General features: G+C 32.9%; 1 protein-coding gene across 5 annotated transcripts in view; it reads left to right on the top strand.

Annotated features, from left to right (window-relative positions):
- Window positions 1-27,177, top strand: part of LOC145941602 (uncharacterized) — a 296,529-nt gene that overhangs the window by 180,599 nt on the left and 88,753 nt on the right. The window contains exon 7 of one of the 5 annotated variants that reach the window (XM_083047763.1): window positions 6,209-6,305. The exons of 2 other annotated variants lie outside the window; for them this stretch is intronic. The gene's annotated coding sequence lies outside the window, so the exon portion shown is untranslated. Of the gene's footprint in view, window positions 1-151; window positions 879-6,208; window positions 6,306-27,177 lie in introns of those variants that run through there. 2 more of the 5 variants (XM_083047764.1, XM_083047765.1) reach the window with 2 other exon arrangements.

Raw genomic sequence — 27,177 nt, 5'->3', positions numbered from 1 at the left:
ATTTTGAACAAACTGTCAAACTGCTAACCCTTGCAATGACAGTCTCTTGATACTATGAATATAACGCATAACGCTAATCGAAACACCCAATCAGCATCGCGGAAGAGAGGCAACATTATTTGCGAGAATCGACTTAACATGCCTTTTTTAGAAAGGGATTGTTTGGTACTCAGATATGCTCCCCACAGTCGGTTTTAAGATACACTGTAAGTGAGAAGTTAATGGCAAGAAATTTAACATATCTCAAGATATAATTGTAAGTGACTTTTTTCACTATATTGAGCTCGTGACAAAATTTTAACGCTTCTTTTTACCCACAGTTCCAGTTTATCATTAAAGACAAGTGTCAATCGAATATCATGGAACATACCAATTTTATACAATGACATTAATATTTGATCTTACCGAACTAACTTATTCTCGCCTTCCAACGAAGAATGGGTTTTATCATCACCATCGTACGCGTTCCATTTATAGAATTTTTAAACTTGTTAAGTTCAAATGGATTGTTACAACCTTTTTGCCATGGCTTCTTATAAATTATCTGTATACTACCTAAGCTTACATATAACGGCAACTCATTCGCTCGGCGCAACCTTAAACAATTTTTTTATATTATATTTGCTTTTTATATTATATTCTCTTTGTATTAACTCTACTCACGTACTGAGGAAGACTAAGTAAGTCGAAACGTATACGTATTATGTAATATTTGAAATAAATTACTAATCAACATTACATCCTGTTTATTTATGCTCGTTAAGTTGGCCTTGGTTTTATATTTATATTATTTCTCAATTATTTGCTTTGCATCATACGAGCCTTACGATTAATTTATTTTTATTTGAAATTAATATTAATAAGAATGTACCTTTTATCGACATCTGCACTAAGCTCGACAGAGAGAACGCAATCCGCGACATAATTACAAAGAGAGACGATCAATGAGTTGACCATTCTGTTTATAAAATGATAGTACTTCCTTTCCTCGATACTCTCAGATAATATTCGTCTTAGGTCCCACATAAATTGTGAGGAATTAATTTTAATAAACTATGACATGTATATATGAACAAATAGCAGAATAATTGATATTTACATATTTTTCTGTTTTATCAGAAGCATCTGTACTAATTATTTTAATTTTATTTGCAGTGCCGATAACTAGTAACTGGTAAATTCAAATCAGGAATAATTTCTGTGTTATTTTCATCTTTTGTGTTGTTTTGGTCAATTGTAAGTGTCACAGATTGATCGATCTTCTTTCTGCTCAATAATTAATGAATTATTTTCCAACCATTCTTTCCATTTCAAATGAAACTTAATTCTATGACCTGTTACGTCCAGACTCGTGGAAGGAAGAGTCAGCAGAAGGGCGTAACTAAACTTACTTCGAACGACGGCAGACTATCCGTCTGTTCGACTCGAACGAACGTGCTTAGGCCTAAATAGGTCAACGACCGGGAAGGTCGCTTTTACTCTATTTAAAGGGCCGTTCGGTCGGTGGCCTCTTTTCGGTAAAAAAATTTAATCTTTATTATGCGGGACAAGGCCTAGTGCGATTTCGGGAAAGGAAGTAATGAGATCGGGTCTATTAAAGAGTATTAGGCATGAAGATAATTAATTTATTTTATTCTTATAGAGGACAAGAAAAGAAAAATTAGATTCATCGGAATTATTACACATATATATTATTATTATTATTCCTTATTCTAATAGTGTTGCTCTCCAAGTCAGAAAAGAAATAGATGCGCCTGTGTATGAGTGAGTGAGTATGGATCGCGGGTGATACATGAGTACGGAGGTCTTCAATCGGGACAGAGAGGGGAGTTATTGTTTAAAATTTAGGGTCCCGATTGGTAATTACAATAATTTTTCAATAAACAAATAATAGATATATAAAACGTGTTCGTGTGTGTGAGGGTCATGGAAGTTTCTGAATGTGGATGGGGTGGAGGGGGGATAGGATGCAATTTTGACATAATTCTTGCAATACTTATTTTTTTTCTATTTTGTCATTATTAATTCTATTTCCTATTCTCTGCGCATGTATAATTTTAGAGTGAGAGAGAGAAGAGACTGGATAATGTTGAATAGGGGAAAGTTATGGTGTGGCGATTACATCGACACATACTTAACCGAAGAGTAATCAAAAACACTCATACACATACAGACACACACATATACATGAACAAGGATCGAGACGCGAGAAAAGTAAATACGTAACGAACACAACGAACGAGACAAGAAAACAAAGACGCGAATCGAAACTCGATACACATATGACCGAAGGATTAACCTTGGAAAAAAGATTAGAGACTCGACTATCGACGGTTGTCGCGTACGGACGTGCGAGCGATTACATATATATGTGAACTGTAAATTGCGAGAATATACGAACTATAACGTGACCATATAATATGTTGCATAAATTCTTATTTTTACCACGCACCCATCCAAAGAACTAAAATGGAAAACGGGAACACGAATCTCGCCGTTGTTACGGGAGATCCTGAGTGATTTTGGAACGGGTGAAATCACGAATCTTGCCGTTATCACGGGAGATCCTGAGTGATTTTCAGGACGGACTAAATCACGAATCTCGCCGTTATCACGAGAGATCCTGAGTAATTTCCAGAATAGACGAAATCACGAATCTCGCCGTTATCACGGGAGATCCTGAGTGATTTCCGGAATGGACGAAATCACGAATCTCGCCGTTATCACGGGAGATCCTGAGTGATTTCGGAATGGAAGAAAGCGAGAGGGAGAGAGAGAGGTTTAGGGTTGGATAGGATAGAACTCGCGCAAAAAGAAATTTAAAAAAGATGGTTTTATCTTGAGTCCAAGAATTATTTCGGTACGGTGGGTAAAATATTTATTTTTGCGTTTTCCTTTTGTTATGCGTGTGTGTCTTGACTTACTGTTTGTGAGGTGCGTTGTTAACAATGGCTGCTGGGTCGTTCTGGTCTGATTGTATATGCGGTCTATCGGAATTGAACTATGTTCTTGCACTCACGCACCAAACGAACGTCGGAATCTGAGTTTGAGCGAGGCCGAATTTCGAAAATGATTGTGTTCGAAAAGTCCGAAAAAGTCTAAGTACGAGGCCGGATAGGTCGTGTGTGGAAAATTACGCTCAAAAGTCCGGAGTAAAATCTGCTCTCCCGAGGAATGTCGCGGGTATATCAACCTCCTTGCTCCTCTTCTCCATTGGTTTGTTAACATTTCCTGACGAATAGGAAATTTTTCAATGACGCCCTTAGGGTCCCGGAGGCGTCGCTTTTGATTTCACAATTATCATGGTTGGTCAGGGGTTTTGTTTAACCGCTTACGTTTCGACCAATGGAGAATTTGTTGCTATCAAGTGTGGTTGATATTTTTATTACCTTCTCGAGTTTGTCTCGGGCCGATATCGCGTAACGATGGTCTGTCAGACGAGAATTGTTTGGAATCGATTACCGTTATTAGTCTCTCTCTTAAAATTTTTATTAGTTTTCAAGTGTTGGTTTTGTTTAAAGAATTGTCGACTATAGTTTATCTTCTTAGAGTATAACGAGTTACAGTTTTGAATTTTATGAGTTAATCTGTTTGGTTCTCAAGTTCTGTATATATTCTTTACTTTTACGATGGAACTGTCTCGGAATATGTTTGCCTCACCTGTCAGATCGTCGGTTTATCTGCGCGTCTGCGATATTAAAATATCGCCTTGCGTTCTCCGAAAGAAAAGAATCGTGGAGTCCACAGGACGTAACAGACCCAATTTGGAAATTAATGACTCAATTATTATTTTATTAATGTTTTTTAAAGCAATTTTGTCTATTTCCTGTTCTTAAATACAACAATGCTTTTGTATAATATACAGGGTGGATTAATAACTCTGTCCACCTGGAATCATCTCCTGGAAATGTCTCCGTTATTTTTAGAGATACAAAAATATTGTACTTACAAAAGTTGTACGGTATCAAGAGAGCCATAATATGCTACTAATAGTTTTTTTGTAGGTGGAAGCGCTTCAGAGATTTCAAAATCGTTGAAATTGTCTAAAATCGCTATTACACTAAGGATAAAATGGAGATGACCTTGAAATACAAAAAAATTATTAGTAGCATAGGCTCTCTTGATACCGTACAACTTTTGTAAGTACAATATTTTTGTATCTTTAAAAATAACGGAGATATTCCAGGGGGACAGAGTTATTTGTCCACCCTGTATACTGCTCACAAAAATTAAGAGAACACTTAATTTTTCTGAAAAAGTAGGCAAAATTCAGCTATAACTTCGGTACAAATGAATAAAATTTAAATAAAAAAAGGGTTTAAGAGCTTGAAATCTCTACTTTCAAAAAGTCTATATTTTTTATGCTTTTTATTTTCTATAAGTTTCGTAATTTTTACATAAAGAAAACCACGAGCTAGACAAAATGAAACGTCTCAATTTGTGGGCCTGTAACTTTTTCAGAAAAAATTTGCGACAATTTTCGACTTTTCTTGTGAAAGCTAAAGTTTTCCCTACAAAATCGTTTTTTAAAAATGTTTATTGTTTAAGTTATCGCGGATTAAGTAAAAAATTAGCATTTTGAATTTGATTGCTTATAATTCCATTAAAAATCATCGTATCGCAATTCAAAAAACAGATTCTTAAAGCTGAAACTTTGCTCTATAGAACAGTATAATTGCTAAATTTTTTAGAAAACATATAGATATTATTCAAATGAATGAAAATAACGTAAAAATTAGCGATTTTTTCATTTTTTACTTTGATCCAAAAAAACAATTAAGAACAACAAAAAAATTTACTTTTTATGTTTTTTATACTCTTAAGTATCCTGAATTTAAAAAAAATATGCCGAACAGCTATAAAATTTCTTTCATTGTGGCCACTATAGTTTCTTATGGACAAAAATAGTGAAATTGCTTACTTTCAATGAAAAATAATAGTCATAAAAGCAATGCAAATAGTTGATGTTGTCAGTTATCCAGATATCTCACAACTTTCCCTACAATACTTTATGAACGTATGCTAGAGGCAAAATAGAGTCAAAAATTCTAATTGTAAGACAAAATTATTGAGGCTGTAATAGTTTTTGAGTTATAAGCAATGAAAGTTTGCCTATGAGTACATTTACATGGCACCCTTAATCGGGTTTAATAATATCCGTAGTTGTAAAACTTGCCAATCACAGCCATTTCCCTGAAGAATGGAACGGCTGTGATTGGCCAGTCTTACAACTACGGATGTTATTAAACCCGATTAAGGGTGCCGTGTAAATGTACTCAATGATACATCGCGTAGAACTCGCACGCTCAGGCCCGTAATTAATTACATATACACACTTACCAATCTATCATATATTGATTTTTTTCAAGTCAGGTGATATTGATTTTTATTATATAGCTGATTTTATTTTCGTTTCTTATGTACGTATGTATTACGCACACATTCTACATTATGGCGATAGGCTAATATTAACAAATTTTTAATCTTACGGAAAACATTTAATTAAAAAAAATAAAATAAATTGACAAAATAAAAATCAGCTGTGCAATAAAAATCAATATCTGCAGACTACACGAAGATACAAATTACCGTTCCGCGCGATTCAAATACAGTGCTTATTAGGGTGGAGTCCCATGGACTGATATTTTCCGCGTAACGCGTATCGCGTAACCAATCAGAACATTCAATTCCGCGTAAAGAAAACGCGGAACGGCTCTGATTGGTTACGCGGTACGCGTTACGCGGAAAATATCAATACATGGGACTCCAAGCTGGAGTCTCCAGCCTTACCGACGCGCGCCCGCCGAGAACGTGCGATAGATCAAACGGCTCTCTCTCTCTCTCTCTTTCTCTCTCTCGCGCGCGCGCGCGGTTCAAACACCGCCTCGATTGCACATACTGAGAGCGCGATTCGGCGCAAGTACCGAAGCCTTACTGATTATTACACACGCACACGTACGCACGCACGCACATATATATATATATATATATATATATATATATATTGTGACGAGACGTCTTAATCGTCTGTCACAAAGGCCGAGCGGCCCGGTCAAGAATGATAAAGGGGCCTCCGTTCTTCCGATTAGCGGAAAAGAGAAAGAGCGACCCGAGCCCGGGATCGGACGCGATTCCGCTGCTTTGCGTTCTCGCGTAATTTTTTTGCTTTTGGCATTATTAGCCTTTTCTTTTTGACATATCGTAACAGCAAAATACGGGATGTTCGGCGAGATCTCATCCGGTGGTGAATCGGCGGAAAGGAGAAGGGACGTGGGACAAGTGGAGGCCCACCCGAGGAATAAGGCACGCCAGGTGAAGATATCAATAATTACGAGCAAATGTTATCAAAAAGGATGGATGCTGCCGCATTTCCTCTCATAAAATTTATTCTGCCTATGAACCGAGGAGACGGCCTGAGAGGAAGGCCACTTTGTGCGCAAGACGCGCGGGAGCTCCGTTACGCAACGACGGCGCAAGATCCGACACGTGAACCCGGCGCCCTAGAGACAACCCTAATCATAGCGGAGTGGAACAATGAGGATACAAATAAGATACTTGCGACAACCGTAAGGATCGACCATAGACTTATAGAGATAGACTGCACGCTCTTACGGTTTGGCTGTCTTAAACATTGAAGGATAGAAATATAGTGGTTGGATCTCTTTTTCTCTCGCACAGTTGAAGGAGAAGGGTTCGCTGGTGGAGAATGAATGGAGAATGAACGGAGAGGCAGGGGAATGCGCCTCCATCACATAGCCGATTATAAGGAGAAAGAGATCCGACCGTTCTCTCTTTTTAATGTTCAAGAGAGGCTTTCGATAAGGATGCGCAGTCCATTTTTATAAGTCTATGGGATCAACAAGGTCGTGCTACGGTCCTGACTCCGATAGTGCTACAGGTGGCGCTATTTAAACATTAAATTTGCCGACGTGATTCCTGCGAGCTTTCCGCTCGTCACTATTCGACAAGCAAGCATCCGGAACGGATCAGCCGAATCTCAGCCGAAATCGCGCCGTACCTGCAACGAGAGTTGTAATCAACAAAATTTCTCGGTGAGTACTAATTACAATAAATATTTATATATTTAAAATATTAGGTTGGCCAAAAAGTAATTGCGTTTTTTCCAATAATGGACATACATGTCTTGAAATAAAACTAACTTTATTCTAATCCGCAAATTATGTAACTTGACAACTGACAATTCAAGCTTGTTTTAGAAAAAGAAAGTGCACAATTTTGTTAACAATTGTTTGTTTGCCGTCAATTTCAAAATGGAAAATCAAAAAGAACATTTTCATCATATCTTGTTGTATTACTTCCGAAAACTAAAAAACATTGCAAGCTCATAAAAAGTTATATGATGTGTATGATGATGTCTTAAAATTACGCCAGTGTCAGAATTGGTTTGCTAAATTTCGGTCTAGAGATTTTGATGTTAAAGACCACGCTCAAGAAAGCCAATCGAAGTTGATGATGACAAAATTAAGGTATTGATCGAATTCAATCATAAAGTTGCCTGAAAGATGGCAAAAGAGATAATCCAATAAAGTGGACAATATATTATTTAATAAAGTTTTTGTTTCCCATGAAAAATTCGCCTCTCATTTACATAGAAGAAAACGCAATGACTTTTTAGCCAACTTAATAGAATACTTATTTAAAAGTATAAATTATTTTTACACATTATTATAAGGACACTGTTCGGGAAATAAAGCATAAAATTTATGACATTGTTTATTATACTTTTGCATCTCTCTCTCTCTCTCTCTCTCTCTCTCTCTCTCTCTCTCTCTCTCTCTCTCTTTCATTTTTTTTTCTAAATAATAGCTTTCTTTTTGTTTCTTTTTCTATCTCTTTTCTTCTCTCCATCTTTTTTCGTTGTCTATTCTTTGTATTTTCTTTAGCTTTAAATAAAATATTTAAAAGATTATTAACTTTAATAATATTTAAACCTTTAATATTTTATATATTATATATTTTATATACATACAAATTTGCAAGTTTTAAAGCGCTCTCCTAATTGTTTTGCGTAGTGTAGTCTATCTATCTATCTATATCTATATCTATCTATATATAATAAAAAAAGTCATGTTTACCGTGAAGTGCGTGTTCGAAGTCGAATATATCGCACGTATTGTTACCGTTTTTCCGAGTATGTAATTAGTGGTCGATTCCGAGCGATCGAGACCACAGTTATGAGAATGACAGTTCGTACCGTGACAGCTTAACAGTGACAAAGTTTAAATGTGTTGTAAAGATGTTATATGAAATCGCGGTGTTAATATCTCGTTATCGCGGACGATTATTTTGTGAAATATATTTCGCGACATTTAGGCAAGAAAGAAACTCGATTAATATTTTTGACAGTTATAATATGCGATCTTTTTTTTGTAAAGAAAAAAATTGAGATATTAATAAAGATATTATTAAAGATATTAATTATAAAAGATATAGATTAATTTTTATATTTTTCAATACTATCGAAACGGTAAAAAATAAAAAATATTTTAAATAAAAATTTATTGTACTTGAATGTACTGATTTTTAATGTACTTTATAACAATGTAATCAGATTGTTCGAAAATGCCGTGTTTTTCGATATTTCCTTCTTCCTCATAATTTTTAAAAATTTGTTTTATAACAAAATAAATTTAATGTCAAATTTAAACATATATAACAAAGTTGCATAAAATATTAAAATGTCAAAGACTATAAGTTAAGATTATAAGTTTAAAGCAAATAGCAGTGATAAATTACTTTATAATTTTAAAGTCGAGTATATATCGTTATGTCATGTCACGTATTTTTTATTATCGAACGAAGGATCATTTTAACATACACCACCTATATTTTTAAACACGTTAGTTTATTTTTTAAAAAGCTTAAATCATTAGTGACGATAATTAATCTTTTCATAATTTTAGGATCGCCATTTAGCCATCATAACGTTACATTAAGTCACATGTTTTTTAATATTTTTTATAATCGAACGGATGAGGGCCACTTTGTTTTTCTATATTTTTAAATGCGCTTTCTCATTAAATGTTCTAATCATTAACGGAGATAATTGATTTTCCTAATCTTAGGGTCGAATCCTATATATATCTTACGTTATAATATCACGTGTTGCTTCCTCATAGAAAAAGGTTTATTTTCGTGAAAAAAATTTGTTTCCAGTTTTTGATGTCAATGTGTTTAGAATGTTTTAAAATGTCGAAAAATCATATTTTTACAAAATGTTCGTATGCATGTGTATATGTATGTATCCATCTACGGAAGAGCGTGATTGCTCTAACTTCCGTAAATTTTGAGATATCGGATTAAATTTTTTTATATGAATAGATTATCATTAAAAGTTGGTTGGTATTGAATTTGGCTTGGATCGGCTAAGGGGTTCTTTTTTTATAAAATTTTGAATTTTTTTAAAAAAGGGCGTGATTGCTCTAACTTCCGTAAATTTTAGGATATCAGATTAAATTTTTTTACATAAATAGATTATCATTAAAGGTTGGTTGGTATTGAATTTGGCTTGGATCGGTTAAGGGGTTCTTTTTTTATAAAATTTTGAATTTAAAAAAAAAGGGCGTGATTGCTCTAACTTCCGTAAATTTTGAGATATCGGGTTAAATTTTTTTATATGAATAGATTATTATTAAAGGTGAGTTGGTATTGAATTTGGCTTGGATCGGTTAAGGGATTCTTTTTTTATAAAATTTTAAATTTAAAAAAAGGGCGTGATTGCTCTAACTTCCGTAAATTTTAAGATATCGGGTTAAATTTTTTTACATGAATAGATTATCATTAAAGGTTGGTTGGTATTAATAAAAAACAAAAAAAATTTAAGATAAATAAAGAAAAAAAAACAAGTGTGCAAATTAGAAATTTGCACATTGCTTCTTCAACATTTTATTTCGCTCATAAAGCTTCCTCTATGAGGAAGCCAAACTATTATATATTAATAATTATGATTTAATTTTAAAACAAGCTTCCTCTGACGAAGAGCTTTGTGAGCGAAATAAAATGTTGAGAAAGCAATGTGCAAATTTCTACTTTGCACACTTTTTTTAAAAATTAAATTAATTATTTTAAGATATATACGCATATACATTGCAGTAAATTAATTATTTGTTATGTTAAGATATATTGCAGTAAATTAATTATTTGTTACTTTAAAATATATTACAGATAAGATACATGACAATAGATTTTTTTCAATATTTTTATTACCTCTCGTAGGACTATTTCATTATTTTCGATATTCGATAATATTTTGATATTATTAAACGCGTTTTTTCATTTTTTAATAAGTTTTTATTAGCGGCAATAATTAATTTTCCAAAATTTTAAGGTCGCGATTTAGATACTATAACGTTAAGGTTTTACCATGTCTTTTTTAAATATGTTTTATTATCGAACTGAGCATTATTTTATTAATGTTTTCATATAATTTTAAACGCATTCTTTAACATTATAATAGATTTTAATTAACAATGGTAATAATTAAATTTTTCGAAATTTTAGGATCGCGATTTACATATCATTAAGTAAGGTCACGACATGTTTTATATATATATTATATATATATATATATATATATATATATTATATATAAGAGAAGTTGCAGGCTTTTATAATTTTAATACAAAGATTGTTTACAGATTATTTTTATATCAAACGAATCCAAGTCTGCAAATTTTTTTATTTATATATATTATATAAGAGAAGTTGCAGGCTTTTATGATTTTAATACAAAGATTGTTTACAGATTATTTTTATACCAAACGAATACAAGTCTGCAAATTTTTTTTATTTAATATACATAATTTAAGAATGCGCAGCATAGAGTCTGCGGCGACAGTGTCGACTTTTAATATCTTAAGACAAGCCAAAAATTCATCTGTTGTATATTTCGACAGTACATTGTTTGCGCAATATTTTGGTACCAAGCAAACAGCAGCGTACAAATTCTTTTAAATAACATGCATAATATAAGTATGCGCCGCAAATGATCCACGGCGACATATAGTGTCGACTTTTAATATTTTAAGACGAGCCAAAAATTCATCGCTGATATATTGTAATGGTAAATTGTATGCAGATTATTTTTATACCAAACAGATACAAGCCTGCAAATTCTTTTAATTAATATACGTAATATAATTCTGTGCTATATAAAGTTCGCGGCAACGAATTATATCTACATTAAATATTTTTTAAAAAACCAAAAATTCATTGCTCGTATATTTTGATGATATATTGTATTATTTGTAGATTATTTTTTTATACAAAACACATACAGGCGTACAAATTTTTTAAATTAATATACATAATATAAGAATATGCCGCGTAGGATCCGCGGCGACATTGTGTCGACTTTTAATATTTTAAGACGTGCCAAAAATTCATTTTTTGTATATTTCGATAGTACATTGTTTGCAGAAAATTTTGGTACCAAGCAGACACCAGCGTACAAATTCTTTTATTTAATATACATAATAAAAGAATGCGACGCGTAGGGTTCGCGGCGACATAAGCCCATATTTCATCGATAAAAAAAGATCCAATATATGGGCCATAGTGTAGACATTTAATATTTTAAGACGAGCCAAATTCCATCGAAATATACGAGCGATGAATTTTTGGATAGTTTTTAAATATTAAAAATCAACACTGGGTCGCAGCGGATACTAGCGCAGCGGCGCATTCTTATATTATGTATATTAAATAAGAAAATGTGTACGCTGGTGTCTCCTTGGTACAAAAACATTCTGCAAACAATGTACTGTCGAAATATACAAGAGATGAATTTTTGGCTCGTTTTAAAATATAAAAGTCGATACTATGTCGCCACGGACCCTATGCGGCGCATGCTTATATTGTATATATTTAATAAAAGAATTTGTACGCTAATGTCTGCTTGGTACCAAAATATTTTACAAACAATGTACTATTAAAAAAAACAAGCAATGAATTTTTGGCTCGCCTTAAAATATTAAAAATCGATACTTTGTTGCCGCGGATCCAATATTGCGCATACATAAATTATGTATATTAAATAAAAGAATTCGTAGATTCGTATCTGTTTGGTATAAAAATAATCTTTTTACAATATACAATTGAAATATACAAACGATGAATTTTTGGCTTCTCTAAATATAGTAATATACGTAATATAAAAATGCGCCCCATAGGGTTCGCGGGGACATAGTATCGATTTTTAATATTTTAAGACAAGCCAAAAATTCATCATTTGTATATTTCGATAGTACATTATTTGTAGAATATTTTTGTACCATGCAGACATCAGCGTACAAATTTTTTTATTTAATATACATAGTATAAGAATACGCCGCATAGTGTCCGCGGCAATCCAGTGTCGATATTTAATATTTAAAAACTAGCCAAAAATTAATCGCTCGTATATATCGATTTTTGGCTCGTCTTTAAATATTAAAAGTCGACACTATGTCGCCGTGGATCCTATGCGGGCATTTTTATATTATTTAAATTATATAAAGGAATTTGTACGCTCGTTTGTTTTTTATATAAAAATAATCTGCACACGATATATTTTTGAAATATGCAAGTGATGAATTTTTGGCTCGTCTTTAATTTTCAAAAGTCGACACTATGTCGTCGCGGAACCTATGCGGAGCATAGTTATATTATGTATATTAAATAAAAAAGTTTGCACACTTATATATGTTAGGAATGAAAATAATCTGCAATGTACTATTCAAAAAAACAAGCGATAAATTTTTGGCTTTTTTTAGAATATTAAAAATTGATGCTTTGTAGCCGTGGACTCTATAGGGCGTAGACTTCTATTATGTATATTAAATAAAAGAATTTGCAGACTCCTATTTGTTTAATATAAAGAGCCAACAATTCATCGCTTATTTTTTTTAATAGTACATTATTTGCATATTATTTTTCTACCATACAGATACAAGCTTGCAAGTTCAATCCGTTAGTAAAATTAATTATTAATAATAAATAAGTTAATAAATAAATAAATAAATAAATAAATAAATAAATAAATTTTAATATATTTTTTTATAACTTCTAATAATTTGAAATAATAACTGAAAAATTAAATGTTTAATATTGAATGTTAATAATTACTTAAAAAATTGTGCAAATGGAAATTTGCACATTGCTTCCTCACCATTTTATTTCGCTAATTAAGATGGTTTTTCAATTATGGCTTCCTCATAGAGGAAGCTTAACTTGCACATTGCTTCTTCACCATTTTATTTTGCTCATTAAGATAATTTTTCAATTATGGCAATGTGCAAATGGAAATTTGCACAATTTTTTCCAATACCAGCAAACCCTATACATATATAATAAAAAAATATTTTCTTAAAAAAATTTTTTTTAAGATTTCTATGCTACTGTGTTCTGAATGTTGTATAATTTGTCAATTTACAATCAAAATAAATTGACCAATTCTCAACAAATTTAATATCAATTATGCTTTAATGATATTTTATTCAGAACTTTCAAGAAATTATTTAAATTTTAAAATAATTAAAAATTTTATAAAAAATAAACCATTTAAAAAATTTTCCCCAAATTAAATATCAATTATTCTTTAATGATATTTTCAAAAGTTCGATAAGTTCAATATTTCAAAATTTACGAAAGTTAAAACATGTACAAACATTTTTTGAAATTGATAATTTTATGAAAAAAAAAAAAAATGTTCACTGATCCTTATCAAATTAAATAGCAAACATCCTTTAATGATACTCTATTTATGTAAAAAAGTTTATTTAAAATATTTGTCTAATATCTCAAAATTCACAGAAAATAAAATAATCATATTAAGTTTTTTAAAAATTTTATAAAAACTTTATAAAAAATAAACCCTTTCACCAATCCTTGTTAAATTTAATACCAAATATCCTATTGGTACTTTATTCGTAAAAAAAATTAATTCGATAACTCAAAATTTGCGAAAAATAAAAATGCACATTTATTAAAAATTCAAAATTTTATAAAAAATGAATTCTTTCACCGATCATCGCCAAACTCAATACCAAACATCTTAAAATGATAGTCTATTTATTTAAAAAAATTTATCCAAATATCTTAAAATTTACGGAAATTAGAGCAACCACAGACATTTTTCATAAAATCTAAAATTTTATAAAAATCGAATTCTTTCACCGATTTTCGTCAAATTCAGTACCAACCATCCTTTAATGATAGTCTATTTATGTAAAAAAATTTATCTCGATATCTTAAAATTTACGAAAGTTAGAGCAACCACAGACATTTCTCAAAAAATTCAAAATTTTATAAAAAATAAACCCTTTCACCGATTCTCGTCAAATTCAATACCAACAATCCTTTAATAATAGTCTATTTACATAAAAAAATTTATCGCGATATCTTAAAATTTACGGAAGTTAGAGCAACTACAGACATTTCTAAAAAAATTCAAAATTTTATAAAAAATGAAACACTATGAATTTTTATAAAAATGACAGTAAATAAAAGTGTTGTTCTACTTTATTTGTATGCCAAATTGGAGCGCTGTAAGTCAAATAATTTTTGAGATATTTAAATTAAAAAAAACATAGTTGGGCACATACATACATACACACATACGGACATTTTTTTTAAATGTTATTTTTCGATGTTTTGGAACATTCTAAACACATTAGCATAGAAATCTGAAAAAAAATTTTTTTCACGAAAACAAAGCTTCCTCTATGAGGAAGCAAAAATTAAACAAATTTATTTTGACATAAATGATTGCTTATTAATTGAATTTTATATTAAAAAATAAATATATTATTGAAATTTTGAGTAATTTAGTTAATAAGCCGAAGAAGGCGCGCGCTGCGTACTAATCCCTTTCTAAAAAAGGCATATTAAGTCGATTCTCGAAAGTCTCGAAGTTTGTTGCCTCTTTCCCGCAATGCTGATTGGCTCTCTGTCGACTCGTGTTATATTTGTAGCATTGAAAGGCTGTCAATACGAGGGTTAGCAGTTAGCAGTTTGACAGTTTGTCCAAAATAAAATAAAATAAAATAATAATACGTTTTAAATAATATATTATGATGGGAATTTAATAAAGAGGGACGATCGTGATTTATATGAACATGATGTGAAACTTCGATCTTGTCGGCTTGACTGCTCGCGAAGAAGAAGAAAGTCCGACACGCGGTATTTATTAATATATTGATCCTGCCACGTATTTATCGCGCGCATGCAATGTATATTATAATGCTTTTTGAGCCTGCGTGACATGTATACCGTGTATATTTGATATCTACTTAACAGGTGATGACGAGAAGCAATGAATAGAAATAATAAGTAGCAACATGTTATAATACTTTAAACTTGATTATTATATGTAGCATGATTATATTCGTAGCATGGACAAGCTGTCAATTAGCAGTTTAACAATTTGTTTAAAATAAAATTAAATAAAGTAATAATATGATTTAAATAATACATATATTATGACACATTAAACTCTATTAATATTTTTGATACTTATATATCAGCTGATTTCTATCAAAAATTATTAATCGCAATTAAAGTATTATAATATATTATATATTATTTACAACATATTATTATAATTAACAAATTTATCTTTAATGCGATTATTACTTAAGTAAATATTAATAATTCCTGTAATTACCTTGTGCTAATTAATCATAAAATAAAGGTCGTGACTTAGAACTTTTCACACTCTTCATTATTTTACCTGCAAACGTACAAAGAAGATATTTAAATTCTCATATTACATACATACATACATACATACATACATACATACATACATACATACATACATACATACATACATACATACATACATACATACATACATACATACATACATACATACATACATACATACATACATACATACATACATACATACATACATACATACATACATACATACATACATACATACATACATACATACATACATACATACATACATACATACATACATACATACATACATACATACATACATACATACATACATACATACATACATACATACATACATACATACATACATACATACATACATACATACATACATACATACATACATACATACATACATACATACATACATACATACATACATACATACATACATACATACATACATACATACATACATACATACATACATACATACATACATACATACATACATACATACATACATACATACATACATACATACATACATACATACATACATACATACATACATACATACATACATACATACATACATACATACATACATACATACATACATACATACATACATACATACATACATACATACATACATACATACATACATACATACATACATACATACATACATACATACATACATACATACATACATACATACATACATACATACATACATACATACATACATACATACATACATACATACATACATACATACATACATACATACATACATACATACATACATACATACATACATACATTTTTGAGAGGTAAAAAAAAATTGTAAAAATTTAAATCCTATGCGAATTGTTTAGGTATTTGACATACTTTCAGCAAGAATTTTGTCAAAATTCCGATAATATATTAGACGCGACTAAAAATAAATAATACTGACCAAAAATTCTTTTATACATATAGTTATCAGTTTTATTGTTTCAATTAATATTTCACGTATTTTTATTGATATTTTTATTGATATTGTGTTAAAATGTAGTTGTAATTGACGAAGATCATACAAAACATATTTTAAAAAATGTTCAAAATAAACAATGGAGTGCTTTCAAAAAAGGGTCGCAAGAAGAATCACTTCTAACCTTACCAGTGAAAATACGCCAAAAAACACCCTTTAAAATGAAAAAAAATTAGCACATTAATTAAGATCTGCATTTAAACATATTTTTTGCAGAATAACAGTTAATAAACAGTAATCTATGCGGAAAAAGTATTAAATTATAATTGAATCCCTATTTTATGCGGGAATGGTTTGTGAGAGTTATAATTATAAAATAGGGATTTAATTACAATTTTTTAAATACTTTTTTTGCATGGATTACTGTTTATTAACTGTTATTCTGCAAAAAATATGTTTAAATGCAGATCTTAATTAATGTGCTAATTTTTTTTCATTTTAAAGGGTGTTTTTTGGCGTATTTTCACTGGTAAGGTTAGAAGTGATTCTTCTTGCGACCCTTTTTTGAAAGCACTCCATTGTTTATTTTGAACATTTTTGAAAATATATTTTGTATGATCTTCGTCAATTACAACTACATTTTAACACAATATCAATAAAAATATCAATAAAAATACGTGAAATCTTAATTGAAACAATAAAACTGATAACTTTATGTATAAAAGAATTTTTGGTCAGTATTATTTATTTTTAGTCGCGTCTAATATGTTATCGGAATTTTGACAAAATTCTTGCTGAAAGTATGTCAAATACCTAAACAATTCGCATAGGATTTAAATTTTTACAATTTTTTTTTACCTCTCAAAAAAATCACAGCTAAAAGTTACTCAAAAACTCATGTTATTTAAATATAAATAAATAGATGGTCGGTGGCACCCTTTAATATTGAGTTACAGAGCTCGTGTTTCATGGGTATCTTTTTTTAGCCATTTGGGATGAATTAGACAACTGGGAGCGAAAGAATTCGATAAAATCCAAAATAAGCGCCACTCTAATACACACACACACACACACACACACACACACATACATACATACATATATATATATATATACTTATAATAAGAGTAATACCAAAAGGTTTCGATAATTTCAAATCTAATATTATACTTACGCATTATACTTATATTTTGGTCTCCAATATATTGTTGCACCCCCTCGGATCTGCATCCTCATCCTCGGGATCACCCCGTATACGTTTCCGGAGGATCGTCGTCAAGGGGGTTGTTGATAAACAACCTCGGACTTTCGTTTGTTTTCCGGCACCATTTTGGAGTCTTGGTCTAGCTGTCAAACCGATTTGACGTGTTACGAGACCTCAGACTATTTTTCCGGATTGATTATATTTCTTCTTCTGTATCTCAAAGGGTCGTCACTTCATTAAATAACATTCTGTGCATAACCGTGTCTTGGTTTATTTCGCGCGCGAGTGAGAGTGCTTGTGCGAGTGAGATATCTCTTGAGATATCGCAAGAGGCGTCCGGGGGACGTAACATTTTGGGGGCTCGTCCGGGATACTCCGAAGAATCCCAACGACAAAATGGCAGCGCAGAATTCTTCAAAAGCGACACGATCTCGAGCGGCTGTGAAAGACACCGAGACGGATGCTCTACAAGCCGTACTTCGAGAGCTCCGAGAGATGCGCGACGAGCGAGACCGACAACAAGCTCACTTCGAGACTCTTCTTCGAGAGAAGGACGAACAGCTGCGTCAACTCGAACAAAGAATTTCTTCACAGCAAAACCAGCTATGTCCTTCTAGTAATAGAGCTTGCGGGGACACGCAAAATTATTTGGGGGCTTGCGCGAGTACCGCGACAAACGCGAGTGCCGCGACGAACGCGAGTGATATGACCGGCGACTTTCGTGCGAAAACGGGCTTAAAATTGAAGCCCAATACTTACGACGGGAAGGTTCCGCTGCGGGAGTTCCTCTCCCAATTTCTTTTGATCGCGATCGCGAACAATTGGGACGACAAGACAAAAACCATCTCTCTTGCCGCGAACCTTAGAGGAAGAGCGCGTACTGTTTTAGAAAACGTAGAAAATTTTGAAGGATTGACTTTCGCGGAGTTAAAGTCGAAATTAGAATTGCTTTTCGGGGATGGGAGTTCAACACAAAACTATTATTCTCTTTTTTCAAACAGAAAGCAAAAATACGGGGAAGATTTTGCTTCATTTGGGGCTGAACTAGAGAGACTTTCGCGATTAGCTTACCCCGAATGTCCTTTCACAGTCCGCGATAAAATTGCATGCGCGCAATTCGTTTCCGCGTTATCAGACAATTTTGTAAGAAGAACCCTCCAATTGGAAGGGATAACTTCTCTGAATTTAGCAATTGAAAGGGGAAAAGCCATAAAAATTATTCAGGATGAAAATTTTGAAAGAAAGAGAGATTTCGGGAATAATGGAAATAAGAAAGATTTCGGGAATAATGGAGATAACGGGAGATTTAGTAAGAATTTTGGAAAACAAAATTTTCAAAAGGGAGAGAGGAGCGATGTGCGAACTAATTCCGAGAAAAAGAAGGAATATTTTAAAGACTCGAAAGGGAAAGCGCAAGCGAACAATTTTTCCTCCAAAGATAAAGAATGCTGGTCTTGCGGAAAGACCGGACATTTGCGGTTTCAGTGCCCTGACGCAAAGGGAAACTAGAATTAGTTGAACTTTTCGGGGAAAGTTCGACTTTTTCAAATAACACCCCGATTTCCGATTTTGTTGAATGTAGTGTTAGAAGGATTCAAAAGAAAGATTATTTTTCGTATTTCGGTAAATTGAATGGAAAAGGTTGTCTTTTTAAAATTGATACGGGCTCTGACGTCTCTTTATTGAATAGTAGATTAGTAGGAGAAAATCTTGAAAAGATTTCAGTCAAAAACATCAATTTAAAGTATCCAACTGGAGAGAAAATTTTAATTGAATTTTTAGTAAAAATCTATTCTCCTGCGATATTGTTGCCGGGAATTGCAATGTTATCGAACATATCATAAATGTGAAAGACTCTCTCCCCATAAAACAGGCACCCCGTAGGATTCCTTTACAGATGAGAGATGAAGTCGAAATAATGTCGGAAATCCTTTTGAAAGAATTCAAATAGATATTTTAGGTCCTCTTCCAATAACTTCTTCCGGGAATAAATATTTGATTATCATCATTGACTGCTTCACCAAATGGGTAGAAGCTTTTCCCATAAAGAACATTAGAGCAAAGACGGTTGCAGAAATCTTCATCAATGAATTTGTCTCAAGACATGGAGTACCTTTAGAGGTACATACCGATCAAGGGAAGAATTTTGAATCGAAACTGTTCGTTGAATTAATGAAACTTCTTGGAATTAGGAAAACGCGGACTACCCCGTTACATCCTCAGTCTGATGGTCAAGTTGAACGACAACATCAGACTATAATCAACTACTTAGCGAAGTATATTTCTCAAAATCAAAAGGATTGGGATCGGTGGATTTCCATGTTTCTTCTAGCCTACAGATCTTCGAAGCACGAAACTACTGGAATGACTCCTGCGGAATTATATTTCGCTCGAGATTTAAGACTTCCAGTAGATTTATTACGAGGGAACTTTCCTAAATCGAAGGAAGAAGAATCTTCTTCAATTGAGAATTTCGCTAGTACTCTTAGAAAAAAACTAGACGAAATTCATTTCGAAGTCAGGGAAAAGATGAATATAAAATCTTCTCGAGTAAAGAGTTGGTATGATACCCCTATCACCCTATCTTTCTAACTCCCCAGTTAGAAAGATTCTATTTCAAGAAGGGGAGAGAGTCTGGTTCTACAATCCCCGAAGAGTTAAAGGAAAAGCTCCTAAGTTGCAAAGCAATTGGGAGGGACCTTTCTCTATAGTGAAGAAATTCAACGATGTGGTGTATTGTATTCAGAAAACACCCAGACATCGGAAAAAAGTGGTTCACGCGGATAGATTAGCTCCATTTATAGAAAGAAATGTTGTTAATTATTAATTAAAAATAAGTCAGAGTCCGAATAAAATTATTGGGGATTGGGGAAATGGGTATGTGTGTGTGTGTGCGCGCATTTTTCATTCTTGAATTTCTACTGTGTGAGGAACGTTTTCTTTTCCAGTTGAAGATCTTCACAAAGGAGGTTTGCCTGAGTTTTCGGTACAAGAAGGTTCTCCAAGAAAGTTCCTGTGGCCGAGACTCATCAAAAACAGCTGACACCTTCCAGAAGGAGACTTCCCATTCGTTTTGTTCTAAGGGTCGTTTGAATCTTCAATTAAGAAGACCGTCTCATCTTCAGCTGGATGGTCATTTGATTCTTCAATTAAGAAGACTGCCTCGCCCACGGTTTTTTTTGATCCGTGGTTTTCCCGTGGAACGTAGGGCAAATGCCGAGGCAGGGACTTGGGGAGTCCTCGAGGGACGATGGGTCCACGGATGTTACCCCCCTTGTCTGAAGATTCGTTTCTTCTTCGATGTTTCTCCGAAAGACAGTTCAGCGGAAACAGTAGAACAACAACGAGGATGGCAGAGATTTTCTTTTACCTCGGCGGGTGTGGGGAAAAGTCTGGCCAACTTTTCTCAGAAGACACCGTTCGAGTACGGAGAAGAAGAGGGCGAAGCCCGGTAACCTGTAGCAGCAGCTCAGGGAGGGCAGGATTCGTCCGGACAAAGAAGACGCAAGAAATGGGACCAGGCGTTTCGCTCGACCACCTATGGCAGCAGCTTGGGAAGAGCAGGAGAATCGTCGGTGCCCTGGAATTAGCGTCAGTGTCCTGGGTCTTCAGCAGTCTCAGTGTTGGATTGTCGGGACGACAATCTTGGAGAAGGGGGGCAGTGTTGCGCCCCCTCGGATCTGCATCCTCATCCTCGGGATCACCCCGTATACGTTTCCGGAGGATCGTCGTCAAGGGGGTTGTTGATAAACAACCTCGGACTTTCGTTTGTTTTCCGGCACCATTTTGGAGTCTTGGTCTAGCTGTCAAACCGATTTGACGTGTTACGAGACCTCAGACTATTTTTCCGGATTGATTATATTTCTTCTTCTGTATCTCAAAGGGTCGTCACTTCATTAAATAACATTCTGTGCATAACCGTGTCTTGGTTTATTTCGCGCGCGAGTGAGAGTGCTTGTGCGAGTGAGATATCTCTTGAGATATCGCAAGAGGCGTCCGGGGGACGTAACAATATATAGAATATATCCTGTTCATTTGGAACTTCCCGTTTCATTATTTCGCAACGTAGACGAAGTCTCCTGGCCACGCTATGATAAATTATTAATAAAATTATTTGTTGGCCATAATTATTTTGTAAGACCTGTACCAGAAATTACAATATAGAAATTAATTAGAAGGAATGTATTTTTAAGATATAACAAACATATAAGTATGCTTACAGCATAAAATAGACCGTAATTATAATATATTTATAATCTATAATAACTCACATTATCTATACACAAGTTTTCTTTTGTGTTTTGGCATTCTTGAAAGTTTAATATGTCAAGTATACAGGGTATTCAAAAAGAATGAGACCCCCCTATGATCTCCAAAAGTACGCACTTTCACGGAAAATGACCCCAACAAAAGTTGTAGGGATCATGAAAGACTATCTTTTGGTGACCTTGAACTTGACCTTAAGGGTCAATTGAAGGTCAACTTTGATTTTTTAAATGGAAACCCCCTTTTTTGACCCCGGATTTAAAAAGGGCGGGAAATTTTACGTTCAGATATAGGGATGCCGTCAAGATTCAAGATTTCGAGAATCTCGTCTTGTCTCGTCTCGAATTCGAGACAAGATCGAGACGAGATTTTTCTGTTGAGATTTCAAGACAAGAGTTTACATTCTATATTTTCGTAAAATATTTCCCAGCTTATAGAAAATGTTGATTCAAATCGATATTTATTCCTATTATATATACAGGGTGTCCCAGAACTGGCGAAGAAGCTTTTAATGACAGATTCTTCATGAAATTCTAAGTCGAAAAGTTCTTTACAAAAATGTGATCCAATGAATAGAATTTGAATGGTGAGGCATTGAAGTTGACGTATGGGAGCGCATGAAATTCGCGCGGTCAGGAGCGTAACGGCCAAGCTCGGCACGGGTACAACTTATAACTCGTGTATCGCGCCGATGCGTGTTTATCGTTACTTTATAATATTCTGTTATTAATAATATGAATTAATTATTCTCATTAATAATAATATTTATCTTTATCAATTAATATTTTTATAATAATAATATTTATCTTTATCAATTAATAATTTTGTGTACTTGACCTACTGGTTGAATATCCTTAAACTATTTGAAATTTTTTATATTCTTCTCTGAAACTTTATTTCAATATTACACTATTATCTAATCATTCATTAACTATTTATTTATTTTTTTCTATTTTTCAATATTTATTATTTACTCATTATTTATTAATTTCAGTTATTTGAGTAATTAATTAATTAATTGATAAAATTATGATTAATTTGTTGTTTATTAATTTATTTTAAATTTGTCATTTGTTAAGTTAGTCTAATCAATATCTCGCATATCCCATAGTTTAAGAATATTCAACCAGTAGATCAAGTACACAAAATTATTAATTGATAAAGATAAATATTATTATTAATGAGAATGATTAATTCATATTATTAATAACAGAATATTATAGAGTAACGATAAACACGCATCGGCGCGATACACGAGTTATAAGTTGTACCCGTGCCGAGCTTGGCCGTTACGCTCCTGATCGCGCGAATTTCATGCGCTCCCATACGTCAACTTCAATGCCTCACCATTCAAATTCTATTCATTGGATCACATTTTTGTAAAGAACTTTTCGACTTAGAATTTCATGAAGAATCTGTCATTAAAAGCTTCTTCGCCAGTTCTGGGACACCCTGTATATATCAATTTAATATACAGGGTGTAACTAAACAAACGTATACGAAGCACACCATCAGGTGCAGGACAACAAACTAAATCGAAAAGTCCTGAGCCATTTTTTTATCTGAGCTTTATTTTTTACGCTATAAATTGTTAAAGTTTGCCAATCAGCGCGTGGCTACAACGGAAGGCAGCGTAGGCGTCGCCTACTGGGTGGGGAGCGCGGGATCGGAGAGTAGCGAGACAAAGTGGGGCGAAGCGAATGTAGCATGTCTCTGCTCTTTTTTGTACGTTTTACGTAGCTCTTAAAATTTGATTATTCTCGATACTCTCGGCAGTGTGGATCATTTAATTTTTCCATCTCGTTAGCTGTCTCCATATTTGTGTTTAGAAATACTTTTTCTTTGAAGAGAAAGGTCACATGAGTTGTAGTCCGGAGATCGAGCAGGCCACGGACTAGTACTGAATCCTTCCCATTCTTGAGGAAAATTTTTATCGAAGTAATGGCAGATGATACTTTGGAATAAGATTCTGTGACGTCCACATAAAATTAAATAAATTAATATGGGGAGTAACAAATGGATCGATACGGATCCATGTAGTGATTGGCACGAGTCAATGAAGGTGGGCAGTTGATAAGAATATTGATTCACTATTATATTTCACCGTGGACAAGAATGACCTCCCACCTTAAAAATTCTTTAAGAAACAAGGGCGGGAACCTGCGCGGGGATTCTTGCCGCTTGGTATAAATAAGAGAGATAATGAGGATAGTCTTTAGACTTTTGACATTAGTCCTCAGTTAATTGTCATTAATCAGAAAATATAAACTTGTGTTTAAAACCTAATAAAAGTAATTCAAATTAATCTAGAAAGAGACGTAGTCCTTTTAATTATCAGAATTCCAATAAAGTTGTCGCTGTCAATAAGAATGGCAACAACAAAATTAATATTATAATAATTTGAATTTTGACTAAGATTGGCGCTGTCGAAGAGCATGGCGAAAATCGTCATAAATCGCTGACAATAGTGTGGCGACTATGATTAAACAGTCTTAATTCAAATTCTAATGTTTCTCAATTTTTATTAGATGCCCAAAAAAGCAGGCAGACGTGTTCAAATTAAGAGGATTACGTTTCAAATTAAGGAAGCTATTATTAAAAATCAAGATCCTTTACCTCTCTATCTAAAACTCCATACTCTCAAATCTAATCCAACTCCTAAAAAAATAGAATATAAATTAATTCCAATCCACTTTAACATCAACTATCCCCATTGGAAGACAATAAACAAAACTGATCCTCGTCGCAAAACATATAAAATTCGGTATTTATTCGGCCCAGAGGATTAAATAATTAAATATAAACCCACAAAGAAGGTCTAATCCCGGGTAAATTTCTTAAATGATTTGACCCAAAATAGACCAAACAATCTTAATTGTCCGGACGTGACATAATTTTGGTGGCAACGGTGGGATACGAAAGTTTGTGCGGTTTAAAAAAAAATAATAATAAATAATAATAATAAATAATAAAAATAATAAATAATAATAATATCTGTGAACGATAATAAAAGAACAGAGAAAGTGATAGAGAATAAAATACAATGGGTCGTGTGGATCGTACCCCTCCATCTGAACCAGTGGAAGGTACCTCAGGGGAAACCGATATCAACCAACTAAGGAGGATAGTTCAAGAACAACAGAGAGTAATACAACAATTTCAACAGCAACAACAACAACCACAACAATCTCAACCTCAATCTCAATTTCAACAACAACAACCACAAACAGGAATGACTATAATAACGGAAGGAACATTAGGTAATTTATTACATTTTTCCTTAAGAGACGCATTAGAAGCAGTACCAAATTTTGACGGGGAAAACATTCCTTTTGTATATTTTGTTGAGGGATGTGAGGAAGCACTCAGCATGGTTGCGCCGACGCAAGAAATAAATTTAGTTCGAGCGATACGAAATAAATTAAAAGGAGACGCGCATAAATCAATACTTGGTAATACATTCAATAATATGCAAGCATTAGTAGAATTTTTAAGAACAAAATATGGTCCTAGAGAAAGAGTTTATGAAGCCCAGGGAAAATTAGCCTATATTTGTCAAAAGAAAGATGAAAAGGTAACAACATACGCGAATCGGATTCGAGAATTAGGGAAACGAATACTTGATGCACAGAAAAGGGAAACTGGACAAATAAGTGAAGAATTTCGAAAAACAATAAATGAACATTTAAAAACGAGTTTCTTACGCGGATTAAACAGAGAAATTATAATAACAAAGGTAGGAACATTAGAAGAAATAGAATGTCGAGCGATTGATGCTGAAAAAGAATTAGAAACCATAAATATGATTAGACGCGTAGTCCTTGCAGAAAAAGAACCGAATAAAGAAAAACAAAGTTCAGTACGGCATATTGGGGGAGAAATTGTTAGCTGTCAATATTGCAAAAAGAAGGGTCATACGGCCGATCGATGCAGATTAATAAATAATAATAAATTTCAAGGAAATAAAAATCAAAATTATTCACGATTTAATCCCAGCTCATCATCAAATAATAACAATAACAATAATAATTTTAATAATGCATCTCCAAAATTTCAACAAAATCAAAATAATATGGGAAATACATGTCGTTATTGTAAAAAATTTGGTCATACTATTGAGGAATGTAGAAAAAGAATATATAACAATAATCTTCGACAAAATTCACTAACACAGGGAAACGGGGAGACTCCCGAGAGAACAGGGGCGACCCCGGGAAAAATAAATTCACGCCCCACACGGATAATTTCTGCGGAGATGGAGTAAAATTTAGAAAAGTAAATATAGCTCATATAGAAGAAGTTCCGACAGTAAAAATAAACAGTTCAGATTTTAAAGGAAAATTAGAGTTTTTGGTAGACAGTGGATCAGGGCCATATATAATTAAATCAAACTCTCTATCACAAGAAACCGTAGTGGATAGAAATGAAATATTGAAATTAAGTGGAATCACGGCGCATCATGTGACCACCTTAGGGCTGGCACAGATAGATATCTTAGGATGTCCAGCCGGTTTTCACTTGGTTGAAGACGATTTTCCAATTCCACAAAACGATATTCTTGGTTCAGATTTTTTCAAACAATTTCAAGTAAATGTAAATTACCAACAAAATTGTTTAGAATGGAAAGATATTAAAATATTTTTTGAACCAAAAGAAAATTTAAATGAAACATTAATTATACCTGGTAGAAGTATATCTCAAATGCATATAAATGTCATTAATTCTGAAATAAAAGAAGGATATGTTCCACAATTAAATGTAATTAAAGGAATTTATTTGGGAAACGCTTTAGTAACTGTTCGGAACGGAAAAGCATATTTACAAGTATTCAATACAAATGAAGAAGATCACGAAGTATATATTCCTAATATCAAATTATACGATTTTGAAACAAATAAAAATCAAATTCAGAGACAAAATCCAAACTCGAACCTAAATACAAACTCAAAATCATTATCTGAAATAAATTCAGATCAAAATCAAAACTCTAATTCAAATTCAAACTCAAACTCTAATAATAATTTAGAACTCAATTCAG

Source organism: Prenolepis imparis, unplaced genomic scaffold (assembly GCF_030444845.1).
Source record: "Prenolepis imparis isolate NDT839.2.m4 unplaced genomic scaffold, iyPreImpa1.0 SCAF_10, whole genome shotgun sequence".
Classification (NCBI taxonomy): Eukaryota; Metazoa; Arthropoda; class Insecta; order Hymenoptera; family Formicidae; genus Prenolepis; species Prenolepis imparis.
Note: the sequence above shows the minus strand (reverse complement) of the source record. Positions and strands in the feature narration are given on the sequence as shown.